This window comes from Microtus ochrogaster, chromosome 2, assembly GCF_000317375.1.
Source record: "Microtus ochrogaster isolate Prairie Vole_2 chromosome 2, MicOch1.0, whole genome shotgun sequence".
Classification (NCBI taxonomy): domain Eukaryota; kingdom Metazoa; phylum Chordata; class Mammalia; order Rodentia; family Cricetidae; genus Microtus; species Microtus ochrogaster.
The window spans coordinates 15,659,896-15,683,169 of record NC_022010.1 but is presented as its reverse complement, the minus strand read 5'-3'; the positions used below and the strand labels follow the sequence as shown (position 1 = coordinate 15,683,169).

The 23,274-nt window shown below is 53.4% G+C and overlaps 1 protein-coding gene across 6 annotated transcripts in view; it reads right to left on the bottom strand.

The window, feature by feature from the left end:
- Cux2 (cut like homeobox 2) overlaps window positions 1-23,274 on the bottom strand; it is a 179,064-nt gene that overhangs the window by 118,041 nt on the left and 37,749 nt on the right. The window contains exon 1 of one of the 6 annotated variants that reach the window (XM_026784998.1): window positions 16,449-16,574. The exons of the other annotated variants lie outside the window; for them this stretch is intronic. The gene's annotated coding sequence lies outside the window, so the exon portion shown is untranslated. Of the gene's footprint in view, window positions 1-16,448; window positions 16,575-23,274 lie in introns of those variants that run through there. 6 annotated transcript variants of the gene reach the window in all.

The window sequence follows — 23,274 nt, the reverse complement described above, 5'->3', positions numbered from 1 at the left end:
CAGGATATATGTATGCACGTGGACATGTGTACGCATAGACCTCAGGATATGTGCATGCATGTGGACATGTGTGTGCACTGAGCTCAGGATATATGCATGCACATGGACATGTGTGTGCATAGACCTCAGGATATATGCATGCACATGGACATGTGTGTGCACAGACCATAGGATATGCACATGGACATGGGTGCACACTGACCTCAGGATATATGTATGCACATGGACATGTGTATGCATAGACCTCAGGATATATGTATGCATGTGGACATGTGTGCACTGACGGCAGGATATGTGCATACACATGGCCATGTGTGTGCACTGACGGCAGGATATGTGCATACACATGGCCATGTGTGTGCACTGACGGCAGGAGATGTGCTCTTTCCTCCAGCATGTGGACGTGTGTGCACAAACCTCAGGATGAATGTATGCACGCGGACATGTGTGTGCTCAAACCTCAGGATGTATGTATGCACATGGACATGTGTGTGCACAGACAGCAGGATATATATGCACATGGACATGTGTGCACAGACAGCAGGATATATATATATGCATGCACATGTGTGCACAGACGGCAGGAGATGTGCACTTTCCTCCAGCACATGGACGTGTGTGCACTGACGGCAGGAGGTGTGCACTTTCCTCCAGCGCTCTCCACACCAATTTTGAGACGGAGTCTCTTGTGGAACCTGTAGCCTGCCAATTCAGCTATAGCCTGCTCAGTAAGCCCCACAGACCTTCCTGTCTCTCTGCCTGCCTGCCTGCCTGCCTGCCTGCCCACCCTCAGCTTTGGGATTTTAGGCCCACAACCCTGTACCTGCTTTTTATGTGGCTGCTGAGCTCAAATGCTGGTCCCTCACGCTTTACTGGCTGGCCACTCCCCAGCCTGCTTTCCTGGTTTCAGGGGATGTTGTCACAAAAATCTTACTTTATTGTTAGTTTATCCCCTGTCATGCCTGAATTATAAAAATTAAATTCATTCCAGGTTTGTATACATGGGAAAAAAACCAGCCCATATGGGGTTAATACTACCCGAGGTTTTTGGACAGCTGCTGCTGCCCTCAACTGTGTCCCTTTGGATAAAGCAGGTTACTAAACTCTGACGTATTTGTATCATGTAACTCTCTAAGATATGTATATTTAATATGTGCATCCTAAGTGTGTAAGGTCTTAGGCATGTGAGCATAGGTGCCCACAGAGGCTGGAAGTATTGGATCCCCTGAAACAGGAGTCACGGGTGGTTGTTAGCACCTAAGGGGCTGGGAACCGAACTCCGGTCCTGTGCAAGCACAGCCCAGGCTGTTAACCGCTAAGTCACCTCTCCAGCTCTGTCATTTAATCCTTACTAATGTCTGGGTTGAGTGATGGATTTGAAAAGTCTTGGCTCAGTTGGGCAGCAGTGGCGCACATCTTTAATCCCAGCACTCAGGAGGCAGAGGCAGGCGAGTCTCTGTGAGTCGAGGCCAGCCTGGTCTACACAGCAAGTTTCAGGGCTACACAGAGAAACCCTGACTAGAAACACCAAAAGAAAGTCTTGGCCTTACCAAGCAGGCATGGTACAGGGAACTTCAGGAACTCAGAGCTAAGGATTTTGAGGAGCCCACCCAAGAGAGACCCAGGAGGGATGGCTGATAACCCCCACTGCCCAAATGGAATAGGGACTTCTCCTACTGGAGACTCCGGGCAAGATGACAAGGGACAGCTGGGGCTTAACTGAGTCTCAATATTCTCCATCAGCAAATGGGTTAATACCTTATAGATTCTGTAGCCAAAATGGCTCAGGTTCAAACACTGTGTCTACCACTTCCTAGCTGTGTGACTTTGGGCAAGTAACTTTACCTCTCTGAGCCTCTATTTTCTTATCTGTAAAATGGGAATTATTCCAGCACCTTGGATGGGGTGATTGGATGGGGCTAAGCATGCTGTTCCCGGCAAACGGCACAGAGCACGTGGCACGGCGTCAGCTATGTTTACCAGTATTCTTCTCAGGGTTGCTGTGGAATCAGATGACATATTCTTTTACCAGTGCACATGGCAGACGTGAATATCTCTACAGAGCTTCAGGTCTCTGCCTCCACTGCCTCCTTGGGGATGAGTGACGCCACGTGACTGGGAACACAGATGTGAAGCACGAATGAAGAGTCTTATGGTTGGCACGAGACCGTAGAAGTCTCCAGAATTCTAGCATGGCGACCGCTGTATCAGAGCTGGCAGCAGCTGCTCCATCACTGTGGTGAGTGACACCCACGAATGAGGGATACGCTGTGAGGCATGAGCTCACCAAAGCACGTATAGGCTCTTTCCTCACCATGGCACGATACAGCCCGTATGGAATGACAGGTGCTGGTTCTGAGTCAATCTGACACCAACTAGAGTCATCAGAGGGGAATGAGCCTCAGCTAAGGAGACGACTCCATGAGATCCAGTTATAAGGCATTTTCTCAATTAGTGACCAATGGGGGAGGGCCCAGCCCATGATGGGTGGTACCATCCCTGGGCTGTTGGTCCTGGGTTCTTTAAGAAAGCAGACTGACCAAGGCAGGGTAAGCAAGCTAGTAAGCAGCCCCCTTCACGGCCTCTGCATCAGCTCCTGTCTCCAGGTTCCTGCCCTAAGTAAGCCGGATAAACCCTTTCCTCCCAGTTTGCTTTTTGACCATGTTGTTTTATTGCAGCAGTAGAAGCCCAAAACAGGTGGCTTGACCCAGCACTCTCCGCTATGTTCCCCTAGACCACACCCGGCATCCAGTGTCCCCATCTCTGCTGAGAGCCATTTGAGAGCTCCAGGAAAGGAGGGCTTCTGGAAGCATCATGGTCCAGCCTACCCTACCTGGTGAACATGAGTTGACACAGAAACTACACAAGTGTATTTCCACCTGTGATGCCCCTGCCTCAGACTACAAAGCGTCAGGGTCACATGGGTGTGCTGGCTCCCCTGGCCTCTCCAGATTGGACAGTCCCTACCAGCTGAAGCCCTTCTTAACCTTTGACCTCAGTTCCTCAAATGTATTTGTTCGCCCTCCAGATATCTGAATACCCACCTACCAGGCCCTCTGCAGAGTCCAGGTTGGCTAAGCAAACAAACAACAGAGAGTTTTACTTCCTCAAGCAATGTTGTTGGGAGACCACGGGTTGGGACTAACCTTCTATGTGAGAACCCAGCAGGCTGGACCAAAGCAGCAAGATGGAGTCCCTCATGCTATGTACCACAGAATCAAATGAACACACTAGTAGATACAACACGGACCAGTGATCCTGAAAACAGGAGCTTCCAGCAATCACCGGGAGGTAGTCCAGTCACCTGAGTCAGCCTGAGAAGGAACCTTGTCTGCTGTGACTCTCACAAGCGTCACCCAGTGTGGCCTGATACGGGCCAACCCACTGCGGCCCCACGGCTTCCTTTTCAGTGTCTCATGACAACCGGCCAGTTGCACAATAACCAGGTGTCCTGCTATGCCCTGGGCCTGAGGCAACACTGTTCTCTGTGGATTCAGGTGTCATTTTTTTTCTCCATTTAAATATTTTTAAATGATTAATTCATTTTTATTTTATGTGCATTAGTGTTTTGCCTGCATGTATGTCTGTGTGAAGGTGTCAGATCCCCTGGAGCTATAGTTACAGACAGTTGTGAGCTGCCATGTGGGTACTGGGAATTGAACCTGGAAAAACAGAGAATGCTCTTAACCTCTGAGTCACCTCTCCAGCCCCTCATGAAGAGAGGTATCATTTTGGTTCTGGATTCACAAATAAGAGCCAATTAAATAAATCACCAAAGACAGTCGGGCTGGTATCAGAGAAGTTTCCTGGTTACAGCTGAAGCAGCAGGCTGGGCAGCAGTCTCGATTTGCCGATCTGTGATTTGGGGAGAACAATGGTCATTGCTGCCTCTGCTTTTCCAGGCTGTTCGGCAACTGACATGGGAATACCATGTCAAGAGGAAATACCAACTCCAACAGGGTGAATGTTACTGCGTGACATCTTCCTCCCTCGGCTCCTAGGGAGCCCCATGCAAGTTTCTCCTCGGTCTTAGTTAACTTAGGGAATCAGCTCAGAGGGTCCCCCAGTATCCCCCTCCAGGGCTCCCATGCAGCACCCCACCTTCCCAATCCCACTGCCTCTATCTGAATCCTTACATTCTGCAGCCCATGCTGGCAGCCTGGCCACCTCCAGTCTTCTCAGAAAGTTCTTCCTACAGTCTTCCTTACAGTCCTTGCCCAGGGGACTTCATTAACACCCGGCCTCCATATCGACTCAGGATCAAAAGCACAATGAAATCTCTCTAGCCCAGTCATGTCCACAAACCAATTAGTCACCAACACGATGCCCTATGTTGTGGTTCTTCAGGACGGGGCGGGGGTGGGTGCATCGCTTGTCTTCCCTACCTGTCGACATCTTGTAGACTCAGCCCTTCCCACTCACCAGGGGAACCTAATTTGATCAAGACCCACGGCTGGTTTTCCCAGTGCTCTAAGCAACACTGGAAAATGGTACTTTTTTTTTAACCAAAGAAATTAAAGGTCTGTATTATCACCACCGCCTACAATGAGACCAGCAAGATGACTCTTCGCAAAAAGGTGCTTGCTGCCACGCCTGACAGCCCAAGTTAGAACCCCATGGTGGATGAAGAGAACCAACTCCTGCAAGCTATCTTCTGACCTCCATACACAGGCAAACACAGATACAGTCACGCACACACATGTACACACATACATACAATAAATCCATAAATGTAAAAACTACAATTACACACCTGCCTGGCAGTTGATCACGGACTCTCAAGGTGCAACACACGGCAGCCGGAGCTGAGCATGAAGCACAAGGCCAAATGGGTTGGAGAGGAGTCTGTTACTCATTTGCAGACAGACACTAAGGAGTAGATGGAACTGGGGATGACATAACCAGCAAGGCACAGGTGCACGGCAGAGGACGAGAAGGGACTTTATCCTTCATTCATTCACTCACTCACTCCTTCATAAACAGGCACGGGAAACTCCCAGGGTTCAAGTCCATGAACCAGAGAGAGCTGGTCCCTCTGTCCTTCAGGAGCTTATGGTTTTCTGGAGGCGACAGATGTAAAATGTCACGATGTGAAGAATCAGTGCCAGGAAGGGGGGGGGGCAGAGGGCGGAGCAGAGGAAGGATCTACGCAGGCACTCCAGTGGACTAAGAGGAGCTGGGATGAGAGGGGAGAAAGGGGAATGCCACGCATCGGCATTCATGGATGAACGACTACGTGGGTCTTCACTTCTGCTTTCTCCAGAGTCGTGAGTCCATACGGTCAGCCCCTGTCAGCCCCCTTGGGCCCACTCTGGTTGGTTGGTAGAAGAAACAAAAAAGCCAATTTCTGAATTCACATGAAAATGCAAAGGACGCAGACTATTGAGAGAAGTCTTGAAATGGGAGAGCAAAGCTGAAGACATTAACTCAAGCCAGACCCTCTGTGAAGCTCCAGGGTGCTACCTGCTGCCTGCCGGAAGGGTGGACAGTACTACCTGGTGCCTGCAGGGAGGGTGGACAGGCGTCTCCGTAGGAAGCAACAACCCATACACAGAGGCTTACTTCACCTTGGAAGAGAGAAGCCAAGGCACACAGTGTTGAAGTCAGATGTCCAGGGGCGGCACAGAGATGACTTAAGAGCACTAACGACTCTTGCAAAGGGTCTGGGCTCCATCCCAGCACCCACAAGGCAGCTTACAACCAACTGCAATTCTGGTGCCAAGAGATCCAATGCCCCCTTCCAGCCTCTACAGGCTCTAGGCACAAAAGTGGGGCACGGGCACACATGCAGGCAAAACACATTTAAAAAATTAAAAACGATCCTTAAGCTGGAAGTCCACCTAAGACATGACAAGGACCCTCAAACCTTCCCTCACACCACAGACGCAGAGAACTTGAGGCACGCGACAGACTCAAACAGAAAAGGGAAAGGGTTTAAATACAAGGGAATGGGGGTGTCAAAGGTCACAGTTTATGAAAACAAACAATGGGTGTGACAATCCAACCGCCCCAGTGTCCGAGCCCTGATTAGACATTCCCACCACGTGCTGGGGAGAGCCCGAGTCGGGTGTTCAGAACCCCAAGTTCCTCCCCAATTCCCATCTAGAACTCGGCACTCTTCACCTGCCCTCACTGCCCGCCCCCTCCACCATCCTGCCTACAGGCTTCCATCAAGTTCCAAACCAGCTCCTTTATGCCCCAGGACCTTGGTTGATGCTGTTCCTCTTACCTATGAGGATTTCCTTTTCCTCCATCCCTGGCGAGCTCCATCCTTCCAAATGTGCCTCACACATGACCTCCTTGAGAGATGACCCAAAGTGCCAAGCACTGTGGCCGGGACTGCAGACTTGCTGAGCTCAGCCAGGTGAACAATTGATGCTACCCTACACCTCAGTGCCTACGGACATGGGGCCATGCTACATCTTAGAACCAAGTGGCCTTAGAGCCACCTGGCAAGATGGATGGGGTAAAGACACTTGCAGCCAAGCACGCTGACCTGAGGTTAATTCCCAAGACCCAACTGACAGAGAGAGAGAACTGATTCCCGTATGCTGTCTTCTGGCCTCGATACAAGTGTACACATGCAAGCACACACAGGTGCACATACATGCTCATACGCACACATGCATACACACAAATAACATATAATAAATATTAAAGTGGGGGCAGAAGAGATAGCTCAGTGGTTTAGAACACCTCGTGCTCTCACAGAGTTCCTGAGTTCAGTTCCCTACACCCACATTGGGTGGTTCACAACCACCTAGAACTAGATCCAGGAGATCGGATGCTCTTCTGCGCCCCATGAAAACTTGTACTCACATACACATATGTGTACACACACATCTCATTTTTAAAAACTAAAATAAACCTTTGAAATACTGTACGGAACAGACAGAAGACACGAGAGACCCTGTGCAGCTGAAACCCACGGGCTTCCTCAGCATGGCTTCTTTTAGCCTTCAGAGGTGGCAAGATGTTTCTCAGGGCCCAGAAGAGAGCACAGACTGTAAGTGCTGCTGGGAGCATCCTGGTGCCCTTTAGGTCTCTGCAGTCCTGAGGTCCCACCTCCACAGGGGAGAAGCGGTTCCTCTCCCGGTACAGGCAGATCCCAGAGCCCTGCTATCCCAGCATGCTGCCTCCCAGAGTGCGTGCAGGCCTTGATTTTGCAAGGCAGAAATAAAAGGTAGTTTTTGTGCTGCAGCCGGCATTGATCTTGGCGCAGTTAGAGGCAGCTTCCTTAATTCCAGAAGCTCCCACCCTCTGCACCAGGCTGAGCTCCTCCACAATCTGAAGCAAGGGAGAGCTCTGAATTATAACATTCCCTTCCTCCCCTCGTTCTTCCAGATAATGAACCACACCCGCGCTCGGCCTCCTCTCACAGGGGCAGAGGCTTCCTCGGTCCTGGGAGAGGTCCACGTGACAGTCACCAACCTTGGATGCCCCAGGCAACTCCAGAATGCCTGCTGCCTTTACCTTGCAGGTGAACTGTCCCTCCAGGCTTTTGGTTTTGTTTTGAGACAGGGTCTCAGGTAGCTCAGGCTGACGTCAAGTGCACTGTGTAGTCAGGGATGACTCTGAACTTGAGTCCCTGCGGAACTGAAGAGTAACACCGTGCTGAGATTACAAGTGTGCACTACCATGGCTGTGTGCTGAGATTACAAGTGTGCACTACCATGGCTGTGTTGGGCTGGGGCCTCGCACATGTTAGACAAGCCATCCATCAACTGAGCCACATCTCCGGCCCCCAGTTGGTTCTTCTTAAGCCATCTTTGAAAAGCGAAGACTGGAGAGGGACGCCAAAGGCAGGAGCTCTCAGAAGTGGACTAAAGGGGAGCCCTGAAAGCCCACCTTCCTTTGGATGCTGCAGAAGGTGGAAGGCTCCCTTTTTCTCAAAGTCAGTTTCCTATCAGGGGAACAGGTATGGGCACCGGGTTGCCCCTTCAGGACTCAGCCAGGTGAATGGGCAAAGTCTTCTGCCTGACATGGCAACCACCAGCGTCCTCACGGCCCTGGAACCTGTTAGGTACCTCTCGGCCTCACTGTGCCCTGCTGATGGGGACCTGCATTAGGAGGCTATCCCGGTGCTGGTCAGCAAGGGTATGAACAATGCTGAAGTGCAGTGGGGCCGGGTGGCTTCAGAAAAGAGCCAGCAGGAAGTAAATGAGGTGCCAGAGCCAGCAAGGTCCCAGGACAAACCATCCTAATCCAGCTGCCAACCAGGATCAGTGGATGGCCCAGCAGAGACATCTCAGCAAGGTTAACAAAACTCCAAACCAATAACTTCTTGGGGCTTACAGACCCACGCATCAGCCTCACCTGGGAACTTTCCAGAGAGGCAGTTTCAAGACACTCAGGCCTGCTCAACTCCCAGGTGCTGGGGGATTTCCCGCAAGGTCCCTCCCTCCTTACACAGTTCCACTGAGAACACTGGGACCCCTCCACCCCTGCACTAAGCCCCAGGTGCCAATGACCTTGTTTTTTGAGAGAAGGTCTCTCATGCACTTGGAACTCACCAAGCAGGTCAGGTTGGCCACACACACACACACACACACACACACACACACACACACACACACACCCTCTTATATGGGTTCAAGGGCCCACGTTCAGGTCTCCACCTCTGAAGAGAGACGCTTTCCCCGCTGTGCCATCTCCCCAGACTCACGCAGGCCGTGGAGATGAGAGACACACACAGCTTAGCGTCTTAAGGAATGGCAGGACAGCTGACACCCAGTGGCTCAGTCTCCATCCTCCGCCCTCCCTCCCTCAACTCCTGGGAAAAGGATTTTAGTCAGGAGGACTCTAGGGCTGGGTCCCCACCATCCTGCATGCCTCTCCACTACCACGCTCCTCAGCCATCCTGATAAACATGGTGCGGATTTCACGCACTAGATCCCACCCAGCCCTGATTGTCATTTCGGGATTTGCGCCGTTTTAATGAATGCCAAAACTGTTTTCTCACTTGATAGATTCTGACAAGACCAACAATCGCAGATCAGAGAGAAACTTCTTGCTTTTCAACAAAGGTTAATAAATAGTGACAGCATTAAGTCTAGTCTGATTAACTATGCTGAGAGATATTATTGCCGTTTGCAACGCAAAATCATTATTGGATTAAGCACAGCATATAAAAATGAAATGTGAGTTTTAATCTCAAACAGAGAGCACGAGCTGCTCGTGTGGAGGCGGGGTGGCACACGGAGGCCCGTATTAATTTTTAAGTCGCTTTGGTGAAGGGATATTACATGTCATTTTTTTCTGGTCTGAGTTTGGTCAGGGGAGAAGAGGCCCCTTAGATACAGAAAGGCAGAAACAGTGAGCAGCCCCTTGGGCTGAACAGTACCAGAAAGAGACCCACAGTAAGAGTCACACATGACCAAGGGACCACAGGTGAGGGCCTGACTCACGTGATGCCTTGAGCTCTCAGATCTTCTCTGGGGATAAGGCCAGGCCCAAGTCAGAAGTGGGAGGTAGGGAGATGGCCCAGCATGTCCTGGGGAAGATGACAGAGGAGGGGAGTGGAGGTGAAGAACGGGACTGGTGGGACACACCCTGGGCCAGAGTGAGGAAGACGGGACCCAAGTGTCAATCTCCCACTTGCCGCACCCCGACTGTCCCCTGAGGGCCACTGTGACTGTAGCCCCGAACTGCTGCAGGAATGAACCCATGGAGCCTGGAACAGTGTGTCCTTCCAGAAAGCAAGGAAGGTCCCAAGGCCACTTGCAAGCCCAGAGGGTCCAGAGCCAAGAAGTAAGGACCCCAAGTGCCAGAGAGGGTGTGACAACCAGAGCATGGGTGTAGACAGTGATAGTGGAAGTGGCCGGCCCCACACATTCCCACTCCAGGGCTGCTGGCAACATTTTTTTTTTGGTTTTTCGAGACAGGGTTTCTCTGTGGTTTTAGAGCCTGTCCTGGAACTAGCTCTTGTAGACCAGGCTGGTCTCGAACTCACAGAGATCCGCCTGCCTCTGCCTCCCAAGTGCTGGGATTAAAGGCGTGCACCACCACTGCCCGGCTGCTGGCAACATTTTTAAATATTTCCTTGGACATCTTTGCAGAAGGTCGGCAAAGCAGGACACTCAATGGTGGGTGATGGGGAGGAGACAAGTGCCTGCCCTTCCTTCTGAACACTCCTCCCCTGTTTCTGCAGGAGCTGATAGGCACTGAGGGCCACTATCTCCATAGAAATGTCCCAGAGCTAAGAGCAAGAGGTGGCGCTGGTGAATGAGTTTGCAGACCCAGCAGAGGCTGCTGATGAGGACTAAAGGCACAGGATAGGGACTTCAACAGTGAACAGCTCACGGTGACAACTACGAGCTCTCAATGCTAGACCTGGGGCACCTACCGATGCCACACCAAGTGGCCACTGCCAGGGGTTCTCGCCAAAGTATTGAGCCAACTGAGCACTTGCCCAGATGTGTGAACAGGAGCTCACAGGAGACCCCAGGGGGAGCCTGCTCAGTCACCTCCAATGGAGGGAGCTCCCGTGGGATGAACAGGCTGGCTTCTGTGGAGGGAAAAAGAACGAGAGGAAAAGCTGGGCACAGTCTCACACCTGTCAGCTCAGGGCCTGGGCTCACAGCCACCTAGGACAGACACACAGGGAGTCTGATGCCAGCCTGGGCGACACTGAGACCTTGTCTCAAATTTTAGAAGGAGGCACAGAGACGGGACGGAAGAAAGAGGGGGGCTGGCTCAGCAACGTGCCTGTCATACAAGCATGGGGAGCCTGGTTCTAATGTTCAGCATCTGTATTCAACAAACACCCGGAAGGGGAGAGAAATATCATCAACTCATCAATATAAAGGGATATGGGAATCAGAAAATTGCCATGTGGCACACCACAGTCACTGAGGCGAGGGGTATCTTGGATGCTAAAATCAGTGGGGTCACCATTAAACTTCTGAGCAAGCCTCCAAATGCCCCCCCCCCCCACGAGAGACTTACCGATCACACACGGAGAATGATTAACCCTTCAGGGGAGAGACCAGTTGACATCAAGTCAGTATCAGTCACGGTGGGGATGGGTTGACAGTGGCACCTCCTGTCAGGGTGCCAGGAAGACACTGTCTCCCTCCTCCAACATCGGTGCCCAAAATACACAAGCTACAGCCACAGAGGACAGCCGGCCTCCAGAGCAAAAAGGTCGGTGCACACCCAAAGGGTCAGGGTTTTAAAGAACCAAGCCTGGGGGCTGGGAGGTGGCGCTGCTGGGAGGGTGCCTGCCCTAGCATGCAAGGACCCTGAGCTGATCCCGCACAGCACCGAGTAAATCAGGGGTGGAGGTAACTAGATGGAGCAGAAACAGACTCCGCACTGGGGACATGGGAGTCAACGGAGTCCCACTGGGGTTGAACAGGGACTGAATGTCCGGGTGGCTCTCAGTCACCCTTGGTTCTGTGATGAGGTGGAACCCAAACACACAGGGACTCTGGGGAATTCCTATCTCAGTTCTTTTTGATATTCTGTGAGTGTTTTTGGCAGCCATTTCACCATCAAGAGTTAAGAAGTGACTTCTTGCCAGGCCCTGACCTTCCCTTCCTGTTTGCTCTGGTCTTTCAAGGCAGACCCACTCCTGCATGGGTGACTGCAGCAGCCCCTGCAACCCTGGAGGCTTCTGGCCTTGCTCAGGTGAGGCCCAGCGCAGGGAACAACAAAATGTAGCTGCAGATAAGAATCGTGAGTGATACTTGTATGAAAACTGCCCCGCTCGGTCAGGCGGGAGCCCTGGGGAGCAGGAGTCTGTCACAGAGGAGACCTGGAAAATCAGACCCAGGGCCCAGTGAGGGGCCTGTAGGCCAGGACAGAGGGGGTTCACCAGGGTCCAACCCTGGGCACTATCAATGGGTCATGGTTCCCATGGCATGATAAGCTGTCATCGGCACTGTGTGGGGCATGGGGCTGGTGCCCACGGGAAGACGGTGGTGGTGCAGCTGTCACCGTAGCTTGTCCACTGACCATTTCACAAGGGTGGCTGACCCAGCAACGCTCCATAACTTACAGTCACTTCCTTACTTCTCCCTGACCCCGCTGTCCCATCCCTCTCCTCCGACCTGGCCCCAGTGGACAATCGTTGTCCCCCTGCGTCTCCTGAGACTTCTATGCATCCCTATCTATTCGTGTCTGACACAACCCCTTTCGGTCACATGATGTCATTCAAAAGCCTCCTCCAGGAAGTTCTCTAGAATTGCCTGAGACCCACCCCCAAGCCCTCTCCTCTGGTGTCCCATAGACTATACCAGTCTAGCAGCACCTCAAACTCCTTACTGGGGCTGGGGGGGCGGTGAAGCCTGCTGGCAGACCTCTTGTCTAGCAAGGGAGAGGCCTCAGGCCCACCGCAGCACCACACACATGAATGAAAGCTCTTGGGGTGAGCCGCCAGCGCCATGGCTGCAGTCAGAATCCCTCTGTCCCCTGCATGGCTCACCCAGTAGGCATAAGTGCTCGCCCACCATGCAGACGGGAAAATTGAGTCACAGGGAGGCAAAGCCATGGCACTTCATCACTTTGATGGGAGGAGACAAGGGCAAGCTCCTGCTGGATCCAGAGTCCTTCCCCAATGATGACAACCATTGAAGAGGGGAGAACATCCTGCTCACCCCCCCCTCCAGCCTAGTCCCGAATTTCAAACCATCCCCCTCTGCTGAGTCACCACCTCCTCAGCCCTTGCAGGGAGGAGAGAAATCAATACCCATCACCTATCAACTCAAATGAACTGGAGAGGGGCCCCCAAGGCCACCGGAGAGGGACCCCCAAGACCACACAATCGCTCAGGACCTCAGACTTCACCTCACTGTAGCTAAAACAACATTTCCTTTCAATCACCCCCAATATTTCTGAGGTGCTGGACAGAAAGAAGGGGGGCATGCCTCTTTGCACCTGAACCCTCAGTGTGGCCCTGAGGCTATCTGGGGACAATGCTGAACCACTGGGTTGAGCAGCTAAGGGCAGAAGCTGGGGGAGGAGAAAGGTCACAAAATGTCAGGCTGGGAGGCGCAGAGTGCTGTAAGCAAAGCCACAGTGACGGTGACGTTGGTGTTGGCACCCACTCACACTGTCCCCGCCCTACTGCAGGGCTACTGTCCCCCAAGGGCCAAGTCCCAGCAGGAGACCCAAGATTTAGAGTGGGGGCTGCCTGGGAGGCCAGGTGAGCGTCCTACTCTGACTTTGGGTGTGTCTCCGGGGGCTCACCCCGGACTCTCTCCTCCACAAAGCAGAATGGAGTTTAGCACTGTCTTTGCACCTGGTAACCAAACGGCAGCCATGCTGGGGTCCACAGCCCTGCGTTCAGTTCCTTCCTTAGACATAAACGTGAATGTTATAGACGAGGAAGCAGAGGCTTAGAGAGGTTAAGGAAGTTGTCTTACATCACACAGACTGAGGAGCAAGAGCTGGGATTTCAGCCCGGGAAAGATGGGGACCCATCTATACATGAGGAGTTCAGAAAGATGGCTCAGGGGTTTTGTTTAGGATGCCCTTGGGTCTCCCCAGGAGGCTGGCTTCTAAACTAAGCCTTTCCCAAGGCTCGAAACCCATCGACAGGAGCTCCTTCAGCACCTACTGCATTTTTATGCCATGGGGTTGGGATCAAACGGGGAGCTGTGGCCTATCAGAGACCCTGGCCTGTGACGGAGCACCATGCAGCCAGGGTACAATGGAGCTAGGTGCCAGGTATGGAACAAGACCTCATCGTGCCCACGAAAGACTAAAGATACAACCACAAGGGCTAGGCGCTAGCAGTCATGCAGCCCAAGGGGGGACTCGTGGGAGAAGGACGCACAGGTGTTCCGAGCCGCTCACCACCCTGGCAGAGAGTCCTTCCAGTGTGACACTGTGGTACTGTGACACTCACTGTACCTACTAAGGAAGAGCACCTTACACAGATCCATAGAGTTGAACCATGACAGGAGAGAGCAGCTCTGGGTCTCCCTCACCGTGACCCAGTTCCTGAGAAACCCACAGGGGTTCTGCGTACTAAATCAGCTCTCTGTTGCTGACACAGGCCCCCTTGCATCAGGAAGAGCCCAGAAGAACTCACTCACTGGATGAATGAGGGTCCTGCAGCTGACAGCTACTAAGGTGTTACCTCCCCCCCCTCCTCCCCCCCACCCCGGCTTCTAACCCACACCCTGGTCTTGGCCTTTCATGACATCTCTATCTCTGGCTATCTCTATCTCTATCTCTATAGACATCTCTATCTCTATCTATACCTGTAGTTTGGTGACTTCTGTACCACCGCAGCCTGCAGGGTGTGTGTGGGGGGGGGGACACAGATCGCTGTTATAACCCTGTTATCAGCTGCCAGGCTGGGCCTGAATCCAGCAGCTCCCTTGGCCACAGTAGGGGCTCACTATGTCATCCACCAGGTTAACCGAGTAAAGCAGGGCCAGCAAGAGGGCTCAGTGGGCAAAGGTGCCTACCACCAAGATTCACACAGGGTGGCAGGAGAGAACTGACTCCCAAAAGTTGTCCTCTGACCTCCACAGATGTCCTGTGACATGTGCACATGCCTGCATATACACACCCGATTTTTAAACACTAAAAAAATAAAATGTAAGCAGCTAGAGAGGGTGCCAGAGAGGTTAAGCGCTTGGCTCAAGGTCACCCAGCACTTAGAGAAGACAGGACTTTAACAGCAACCTGGATGCCAGGATTAAGTGGGGAGTCTGTGGCTTTGCCACCCACCCAGGCCACGCATGGCGCTGTGCGCCTAAGCACCCCACAGTAGCTGCAGAGCCAGTTGACTCTGGGCATTGTATCGGGCAACACCACACCACCCCTGCTCTGAGGCCTGCCACCACCGTTCACACGTCAGCTCTGCAGGGAGCACACAACAGTCTGGGTGGCTGCAACTGCTGCAAGCCAGAAGGTGGCTGAACCAAGGCTGAGTGAACACTGCCAGGGTCCCTTCTGTGAGTTGCTCCTGCCCCTGGCTGCAGCCCAGGGTGGTTTCAGCCAAGTGTGTACCCACTGTGCCGGTTTGCTGGAGAGAGGAGGACAGATCGGCTCACCCACGAGGACACTGCCCTTCACCCCCGTGACATGCTGCCGGTGCCTATAGCCTAGCCCAGGCAGGGCTGCGGAGAAGAGGCATCCATGCCGAGTGGAACAATGGGAGTGCTTTCAGGCTGGGGATGTTTTAATCTGCATTCCACTGTTCCAGAAATAACAACAATAGTGCCTGCTCTGTAACCTTTCATGTAAAATGAGGAGACACCCTCACAGTATCACCAAGACGTAGGTACAGTTAATAATGCTACTTAATTAAGTAAGGTAAGGAAACCGAGGCACGGATAGACTGACCTGGCTAGGATCACACATGGCTAGAACACACAAGGTACACCAGTTGGCCATGTAGACCTGTGCTGATCAAGAAAGGTCTTCTCAGTAACAAACGAGAAATAGCCACCGGCCCAGGCACTGTGCCAACTCCATTTTACAGCCAAAGCAGTGAGACTCAGAGAGGCCAATTGACGTGCTCAAGGCCACACAGCACTGGAAGGCACACCCACCCAGAGGCTGGGTTCGCTGCACCTTGCAAGGTGCCTGACTTCCGCTTTGTGACATTCCCCCTTCCCATCCAGCCACCTGCTCTGCAGAAGGTAGGATCTACTGTGGGCAGACCCACGCAGGGGAAACTGGAGGGTAAAAGCATAGGGAGGTTATATCCCAAAGAGGACTGAGCCATCTTGATGATCTCCAGGGCCGGAGACGCTGTCTCTGGAGATGCTGCTGGGGACAGGGCAGCCCTTGTCAGCCACAGGCCACAGCACCCACAATACCACAGATGGCAAGCAGGGCCAGGTAGAGGAACAGTCACAGCTCCATCCAGGACCGGCTGGGCAGTCTGCCTGTCCCCCTCAGCCTGCACCAGCTTTCAAGGCCAGGCAGGTCCATGGCATCTCCGCTCTGGCAGGAGCCAAAAGCATGCCACGTGCACGTACACATGCAGCTCACGTGTGCCCAACCATCACTTACCCAGAATGCTCACGCACTGTGCACCCACACAGTGCACTGTTCACGCACCCTGTGCGTGCACACATGTTCAAAGGCACTTATACACACCCTTGTACATGCACATAGTGTATGCTCACACACATCCATTCCCTAAAGCACACACAACATACCTGCAGCCACAGGGAACCACGATTACAGACTTGGGTCTCCCCAAGGCCACACAGAGTGTAAACCTGCATGTAGCCACACCCATGGCCACCTCCTGAAGACAGGCGCAGACCCTGAAAGCCACAACCCTGAACACACATGCACAGGGACAAAGACCCCCCATGCCACCTCACATGCAGGTGATTCTCAGAGCCATGACCCGAGGGAGAAAATCATGAAGTCACACATCCACCCCCCCCCCCTACACACACAGTAGACAGGACACGGACAGACACAAGGACACTGTCTTGAATTTTGAGCACCCCACATCCTCCTGCACTCACCCTGGGCAGCTCTGTCCTCTCGAGAGCCACCGATACAGCCACGTCCGGTGACAGCAGGGATGGGCAGCGTGAGCCCCTCCAAGAGCGAGCTGAGCGAGGGCCGTCAGCAGCCTCGGCACATGCAAAGAATGTGCAAAAATAAATGCGAAAGGCTGCTAGCGGCCCTTCCCACAGGACTCAGAGCTGACGCAGGTTCTGCTCCGCAACAAACATCTTCCTTCTAATTTTAAAGGCAGTGGCATTACCTCTTTGGCTCTTGAGACAGCTAGATGCCACCTCCCCCCTGCACTGACCACCAGCTGGGCCAGGCATCGAAGGGACGCGAAGTACCGTGTCCCAGGCTCCAGCCCTGGGACCCGCTGGTCACCTACATTGTTCCTGCAGGCCCCACTAAAGTGGTCAGGGCAATCAGAAGTCTCAAATCTCCAATGTTACCCCAACTCTTCCCACAATCGCATCTCAGCCCTGCTCTCCACATTAGTACCACACACACTGGCTTTCAAGTGGCGAGATCTGACAGTGGGGGGCGGGATGAAAAGTGGGGCTCCATTACCCACCCACAAAGCACCCTACTTGCATACCATCTCACTTCACACCCCCTATAGGGCCTAATCTGAGCCCAGTAACAGCTCAGATGAGAGAGGAGACCACACAGGGCCTGAGAGAGCAGAGTGAGCTACGTGAATGAGCCCCCAGGAAAAGGACACAAAATGCTAGTTTAGCTGGGGCCTTGCTCCAACCCTGGGGGCCCAGGCCCTCTGGGCTGTGACTCTGGCCTTTGCTCCAGTTGCCTTCTCCCATCAAAACATACTCAGTCACCTCTAAGCCTCCATGTCACTTTGTACCCCAGCTGAGAGGCCCGAGATCCTATGTCCAGCAGGACAGCCTAGATCCCATCTTCATTGGGACGTGGAACACAGGCTGCTGTCCCCATCCAGGCAGCTGGCCTCGGACTTCTAGGCTAGCCAAGCACCTACCCACAGCTCTTGGGCCTCCCAGCTCCCAGCTCAAGTCAGCTTCCTCTACCTGCCTCAGTCTGAGTCTATCCGATCCTGGGATTCCCTGAGGGCAGCCTGCAATAAAGCACTAGATCCCGGGAGTTGAAGGATGAATGAACCAACAACCGGGGCAACAACAGCCCAGAGGTTAGGTCTTCCTCCCACAGATGCCAGAGAGAACCAGAAAAGATAGAAGCAAGCAAGGACACACTAACAGGAGGACGGTGACACGGGCTTTGGGCTTTTACCTGTCCTGCTAAGGGCTACCAGGTCAGACCCTAGTGGAACAACAGGGGGGCAATGGAAACACCAGTGGACATCGCTCTGTGGCTCCGACAATACTCTGGGGACTCTCAGTCTCCAGGCTTAGGACCCTGGACACAGGCCTGGCCCTCTAGAGCAGCTCCTCCCAGCGTTTTCCCCGCAGTCCTGCTCTCTGTGGTGGCGTGAGAGCTCTCTGCACAAAGGTCAAGTGCACAGGCCACCATGGCGGTAGCTCATGCCACAAAACAGCTCCTGAAACTAACTCACCAGATGCCAACCCTGGGTACAAACTACACAAGAAAGGGAGCCCCCTCAGCCCTAACACATGCTCACCTGGACCCCTGGATCCCAACACAAGCCCACTTGAACCCCAATGCACGCCTACCTGAACCCCAACAAAATCACAAAGAGCCTGCACTGTTCCTGGGACCCAGTGAAGTTCCTGGGCGTCATACAGCCCCAAGCCTGTGCCTGGACCAGCAGCATGTGGCTCCTGTGGCTGCTTCCAGTCTGGCCCTGGGTGCGGTTGAGTGTGGGATCCCCAGCCTGCGCTTCCCCACTATCCCTGTCGCAGCAGTGTGTCTCAGTTATCGGGCACCCCCCATGCATCCAAGACACGTTCATAAGCATTCGTTACTGCTGCCATGATTAATATAATTTTTAAGCTCTCCCACTGCTGCTGGTGCCCTGTGCCTGTCTCCCATATTAGTTTCTCTTTAATAAATAAAGCCAAAAAGAGAGATCCAAGAGTCTTTGTTTTCTCCCTAGTGCCCCAGGCTGAGGGGGAAGGGGAGGGAGGGACTGGGGAGCAGTGTGGGAAGAAGGGGGGCAGCAAAGGAGGTAGAAGGGAGGCGGGTGGTGAGACTGAGTATCTAAGACCCTTGGGCCCAGCCCAGAATAATGTGGATCTCAGCACACAGCCATCCCTGGGGCTCAGGAGGCACACACAGCTGAGGACCCCACAGTAACCTCCTGGGCATATCAGGAGAAGAAGCTAGGGAAGTCAAGATGGGTTCTGATGAGAAGGCACAAGGGAGGGTCTACTTTTCAGATTCTCAAGCTACCACATGGATAGCAGCAGCCTGGGGCCTGGCCTCCATCATTCAAGCATGGAGGCCACTGGGACTGTTGCCCAGGACAGCAGTGGTGGTGGGTAGAGAGCCAAGGTCAGCAGCTACAGAATAAAGTGTGGTTCATCTCCACCTTGCCCATGCTGAAAGGTTCTATCTTAGCCCCTAGAAGTCACAAGGGTATGAACCAAGTTCCAGGAACAATGACGCTTTGCTCCCTGGGCCGTTCCTGCTGTTCCTGCTGTTCCCGCTGATGGGGAGCCCAGGGGCACTAACACTCACTCAGGGAACTCTGTGCTCAGGATAAGCCATGCCCCAGGCACTCCCACCGGGCTCCAGAGGCATCTAAGACCCTACAGGAGGAAATTCAGCCTGATGGGGGCTGCTGGGCCACCCTCACTCCCAGGCTCCACTCTGGCCTCTCTCCAGGCCAGATCTGGGGCCAGTAATCTGACCAAGAATGTATGGAGTCCGCTGGTCCAAAGTATCCCCAACTGTAGCTTCAAGATTTTGGGAGGGAGGGAGACATAAAACTCAGGAGGCAGAAGTAGGCAAATCTCTGTGAGTTTGGGAACAGCCTGGTCTACATAGTGAGTTCCAGGATAGCCAAAGCTACAAAGTCAGACTTTTTCTAAGGAAAAAACAAAACAAGCCAGGCGGTGGGGACACATGCCTTTAATCCTAGCACTCAGGAAGCAGAGGCAGGCAGATCTCTTGTGAGTTCAAGGCCAGTCTGAACTTGTTCAAGCCCAAGTTCCAGGACTGGCTCCATAGCTACTGAGAAACCCTGTGTTGAAAAAAACAAACAAGCAAGCAAAAAAAAAAACAAAACCCAAAAACCAAAATGATACTGGGAGGGACATGACAGAGTAACGGTGCCCAAACACAGTAGACGGGGGCCATGAGCCTCCTGGGGCCACCGTGAGTGAAGTGTGGGACCTCATACAGCACTGGTAGCTTGGAAAGTCCCACTGCAAGCAAGGCCATGACTACAGAGCAGCCCTGAACATTCCTCCCGGGAGCCTTTCATGACAGCCCAGGTGGACAGTCACAGGACACTTGACAAATGAGGAAAGGAAAACAGGGACTCATGGATCCTTTTCTCCATTTCAAAGACCAAGATCAAACAACACAAAACCAAACCCCTGAGAGGGCAGGCCACGGGCCTGGGGACGCACAGCTGGTCACTGACCAGAGCTTGATCCCAAATTCCTCTGAGCTTTGTGCTCCCCCAGGAAAACCAACAGTGACTGTTCAAAAAAAGCTGTCCCTGAGAAACGCCTGAGGGCAGGAGAGGACCTCAGCAAGGATCCACTGCTCACAAGGTGATGTGGGCCACAGAAACAACTCAGTAGCTGTTTCTACCCCACCTCCAAACAAACCTATCCAAACTTCTGGTCCACAGACAAATCCGACGCACACCACAGAACCCCACCATCTTGTCACTGCTTTGGATGGTGGCACTACTAGGAGCCCCCAGGAAAGGCACGCATCTCACATCCAGGTTCCCAGCACCCCTCCTGGCCCAGACAGTGACCCTCATCTAGACTCTCCTGGCTGTGGATGACAGGGCAGCGGCCAGGAACCAGTCTCCCCATTTCTCCCTTTCCCCATAGCTCTGCTGGGCCCGATGGCTCCTCCCACCAAACTTCCTCTGTGATGTGGAGGATCAAGGCTCCTGTGGTGATGTTGTTGGCCACCGCATCCATCAGTGGCCAATACTTATTTAACCCAAGGTCACCCAGGAAGCCCTTCTCCGTCCATCTCCTCCCGGTGATGGGGGCCCGGTAAGATACACACTAATTCAGGCTCAACCCTGGAGGCACAGGGTTGGCAGCCTCTGGCTCAAGATGAGCACAAAGGCCCAGCCAAGCTCCCATTTCACCAGGCACAATTGGACTCCACAAAATAGAAGCTCCATGGCCACAGCCAGAGCAATGATCAACTGTGAAGTCACTGGAAAGAATAAGGAGGATGGACATCTCATGGGAGGCACCCCTCTGAGTCTCAGGAGAGAAGATATGGACAAGTGGCCCCTTTGCCCAAAAGCTAACCGTGGGGACTTGTTCCCTAGCAGTGTAGGCATCTGTCCCAGAAGTCTCTAGCCCAGGACTTGCTCACTGTCCCTGCCGAGCTAGTGACTTCAGCATCTTAGGCAATGGGGCTATTTTTATTTTCTCAAAGTGGGTTTTTTTCCCCCACTACTTTTAGAAGTGGCAGACGAGGCCTGTCTATTATAAAATATTTGCTGCAAACACACGCGCGCTCACGGCCGCCCCAGGCTCACCACCCCGCACACAGTTCCCATCCGTGTAAAGATCTCAAGTCGTGGTGTGAGGGAGGAACAGGGAAGCTGAGACTGCCAGAGTGCACCGGAGTTCTTGTCACCTCTGAGGTTTGGAGCAGTTCCACTGCAGAGGAGGGATCTCATGACTCCACTACAGGAAAGGTAAACTGAGGCACGGAGGCACCTACGGAGGGGAGACATGCATTTGAATTGTGATTCTGCCACTGGATAGCTGGGTGGCCTTGCACAGTGGGCTTTACCCTGCCTTGCCTCAGTTACACTGTCTGTAAAATAGGATAGCAATCAGCTCCCCCTAACAGAACCCCTGCAAAGGGAAGCCTCAGAGTCCCCACTGTGACTTTATCAATAAAGAGCTTGGCTCAGTCCTGTTGGCCCACTCTTGGCAAATCACTAGCTGGGTCCCAGAAGTGGGGCTGAGCTGCTGACACCAGCAGCCACCACTGGAGTCACGCTTCTCCAAGTCCCACATTCTTTGTCTCAACAGTGAGGCCCTTAGATGCCCCTACCCCAGCACAAAACAATGGGTTTAAGGCCTTCACTGCCTGGAAGGGGGAAAGCGCAACCCAGACTGCTATCCCTACCTTACTAAGCGGAAAGCTGAGGCTAGTGAGGGTGGCATGAGCTCCACCCCTCAAGGGGCGGGGGTCTTCTCGGGCACAGCAAAATCCATGGGCAACCTCTGCCCCATCATGGTGCACAGCCTATCCGTGGCTCCACCTGTAGCTGTGGAGACAGTCACACATGGCCGACACAAAGCCTGGAGTCCCCAAACACCAAGCACAGAGGATACCCTCACCCCAAATGTCTTCTGATGATGCTGGGGTTGGGTTGAAGCGTGACACCCCCCCCCCACCCAATTCACATCTTCTCAGAATCCCAAGATGTGGCCCCAGATCTAGGACTTTGGGAGATTCATCAAGTCAAGTGAAGGTGGCATATGGGGCTAGGGTGACCCCACTCCCATGACTAGCTCCTCCAAAGTGGAACTGACAGAAGGGTGCCAGGGGTGCCAGGGAGGGGAGACACAGGGCAGCCTGTGCAGCGAGGCTCTGCCTCTGTGACCAGGGCTGAAGAACAGGGACAACCTCCCTGGAGCCCATGGAAGGAATGTGGCTTAACACTGCTCTGCCAACCATTGCCTCCAGATCTCCAGAAGGTCTCAGGGAAAGTCGGCATGGGGGCTGTGCATTGGCTGAGGTGGCCCGCCTGTACTCTCAAAGTCCCTGCTGCGTTTCTTCCCAGACTCAGGTCCCCATAGTGGGACCTTGACCTTGGTTAGCCTGGTGCTAGCTGTTGGCTCCAGGCCTTCCTGGAAAGGAGCGTCTGAGTCACATCCCTCTCTGTCACCCTGAGGTGTGACTACCTCTCCTGCAACCTGAATAAAAGAGCCAAATAGGGCCAGCTGCCCCCACCTAGGCCGTCCTCTCTATGCAGCCTCCTGCACCTCACTATGCTGACTCTGGGCGGCGGAAGGGGGGGTGCGCACATGCATTTCATGTATGGCGTGTGTGTATGTCACAGGACAGCCTCGGGCATCATCTTCAGGAACGACACCCCTCCTTTGCGACAGGGCCTCTCACCAGCCCAGAGCTCACTGCTTCAGCTACACTGGCTAGTCAAAGACCCCCAGGGATTGTGGATCCTCCAGCTCCCCAGCACTGGGCTACAGGTGCGTGCTCTACCACATCCGCTTTGTCTGTGGGTGCCGGGGATCTGAACTCAGGTCTTAAGCCCTCTGACTCAGTACCTCAAGTACCCTTTAGATGCTTTCTTCTTTAATTTATCCCTCCTCTGAGAGGAGACTGTTCGGGGTGGAGAAGAGGGGGGTCAATGCCCAGGGCTCAGTCTGGTGGCCTACAGACTAGATCTCAGCTCAGCTAGAATTCCTGCGGAGCCTGGAGCCTGGGTCACTGTACAGGGATGGAGGACTCTAAGAATACAGTGGAGTGAGACAAACCAAACAGTGGCTGTTGTCCCATCCCAGGGAGCTGGGGCTAGGGGAGAACAGCTCCAGTTCCCCCCTCAAGCCTCAGTTTTCCCACTTATAAACAAACATAACAACATCCAACAAAGTACAGCAACATCCTTGCGTGAGATGAGGCCAAGGCCTCACACAGGCCTACCACAATCTAACCAAGGGCTCACACAGGCCTACCACAGTCTAACCAAGGGCTCACACAGGCCTA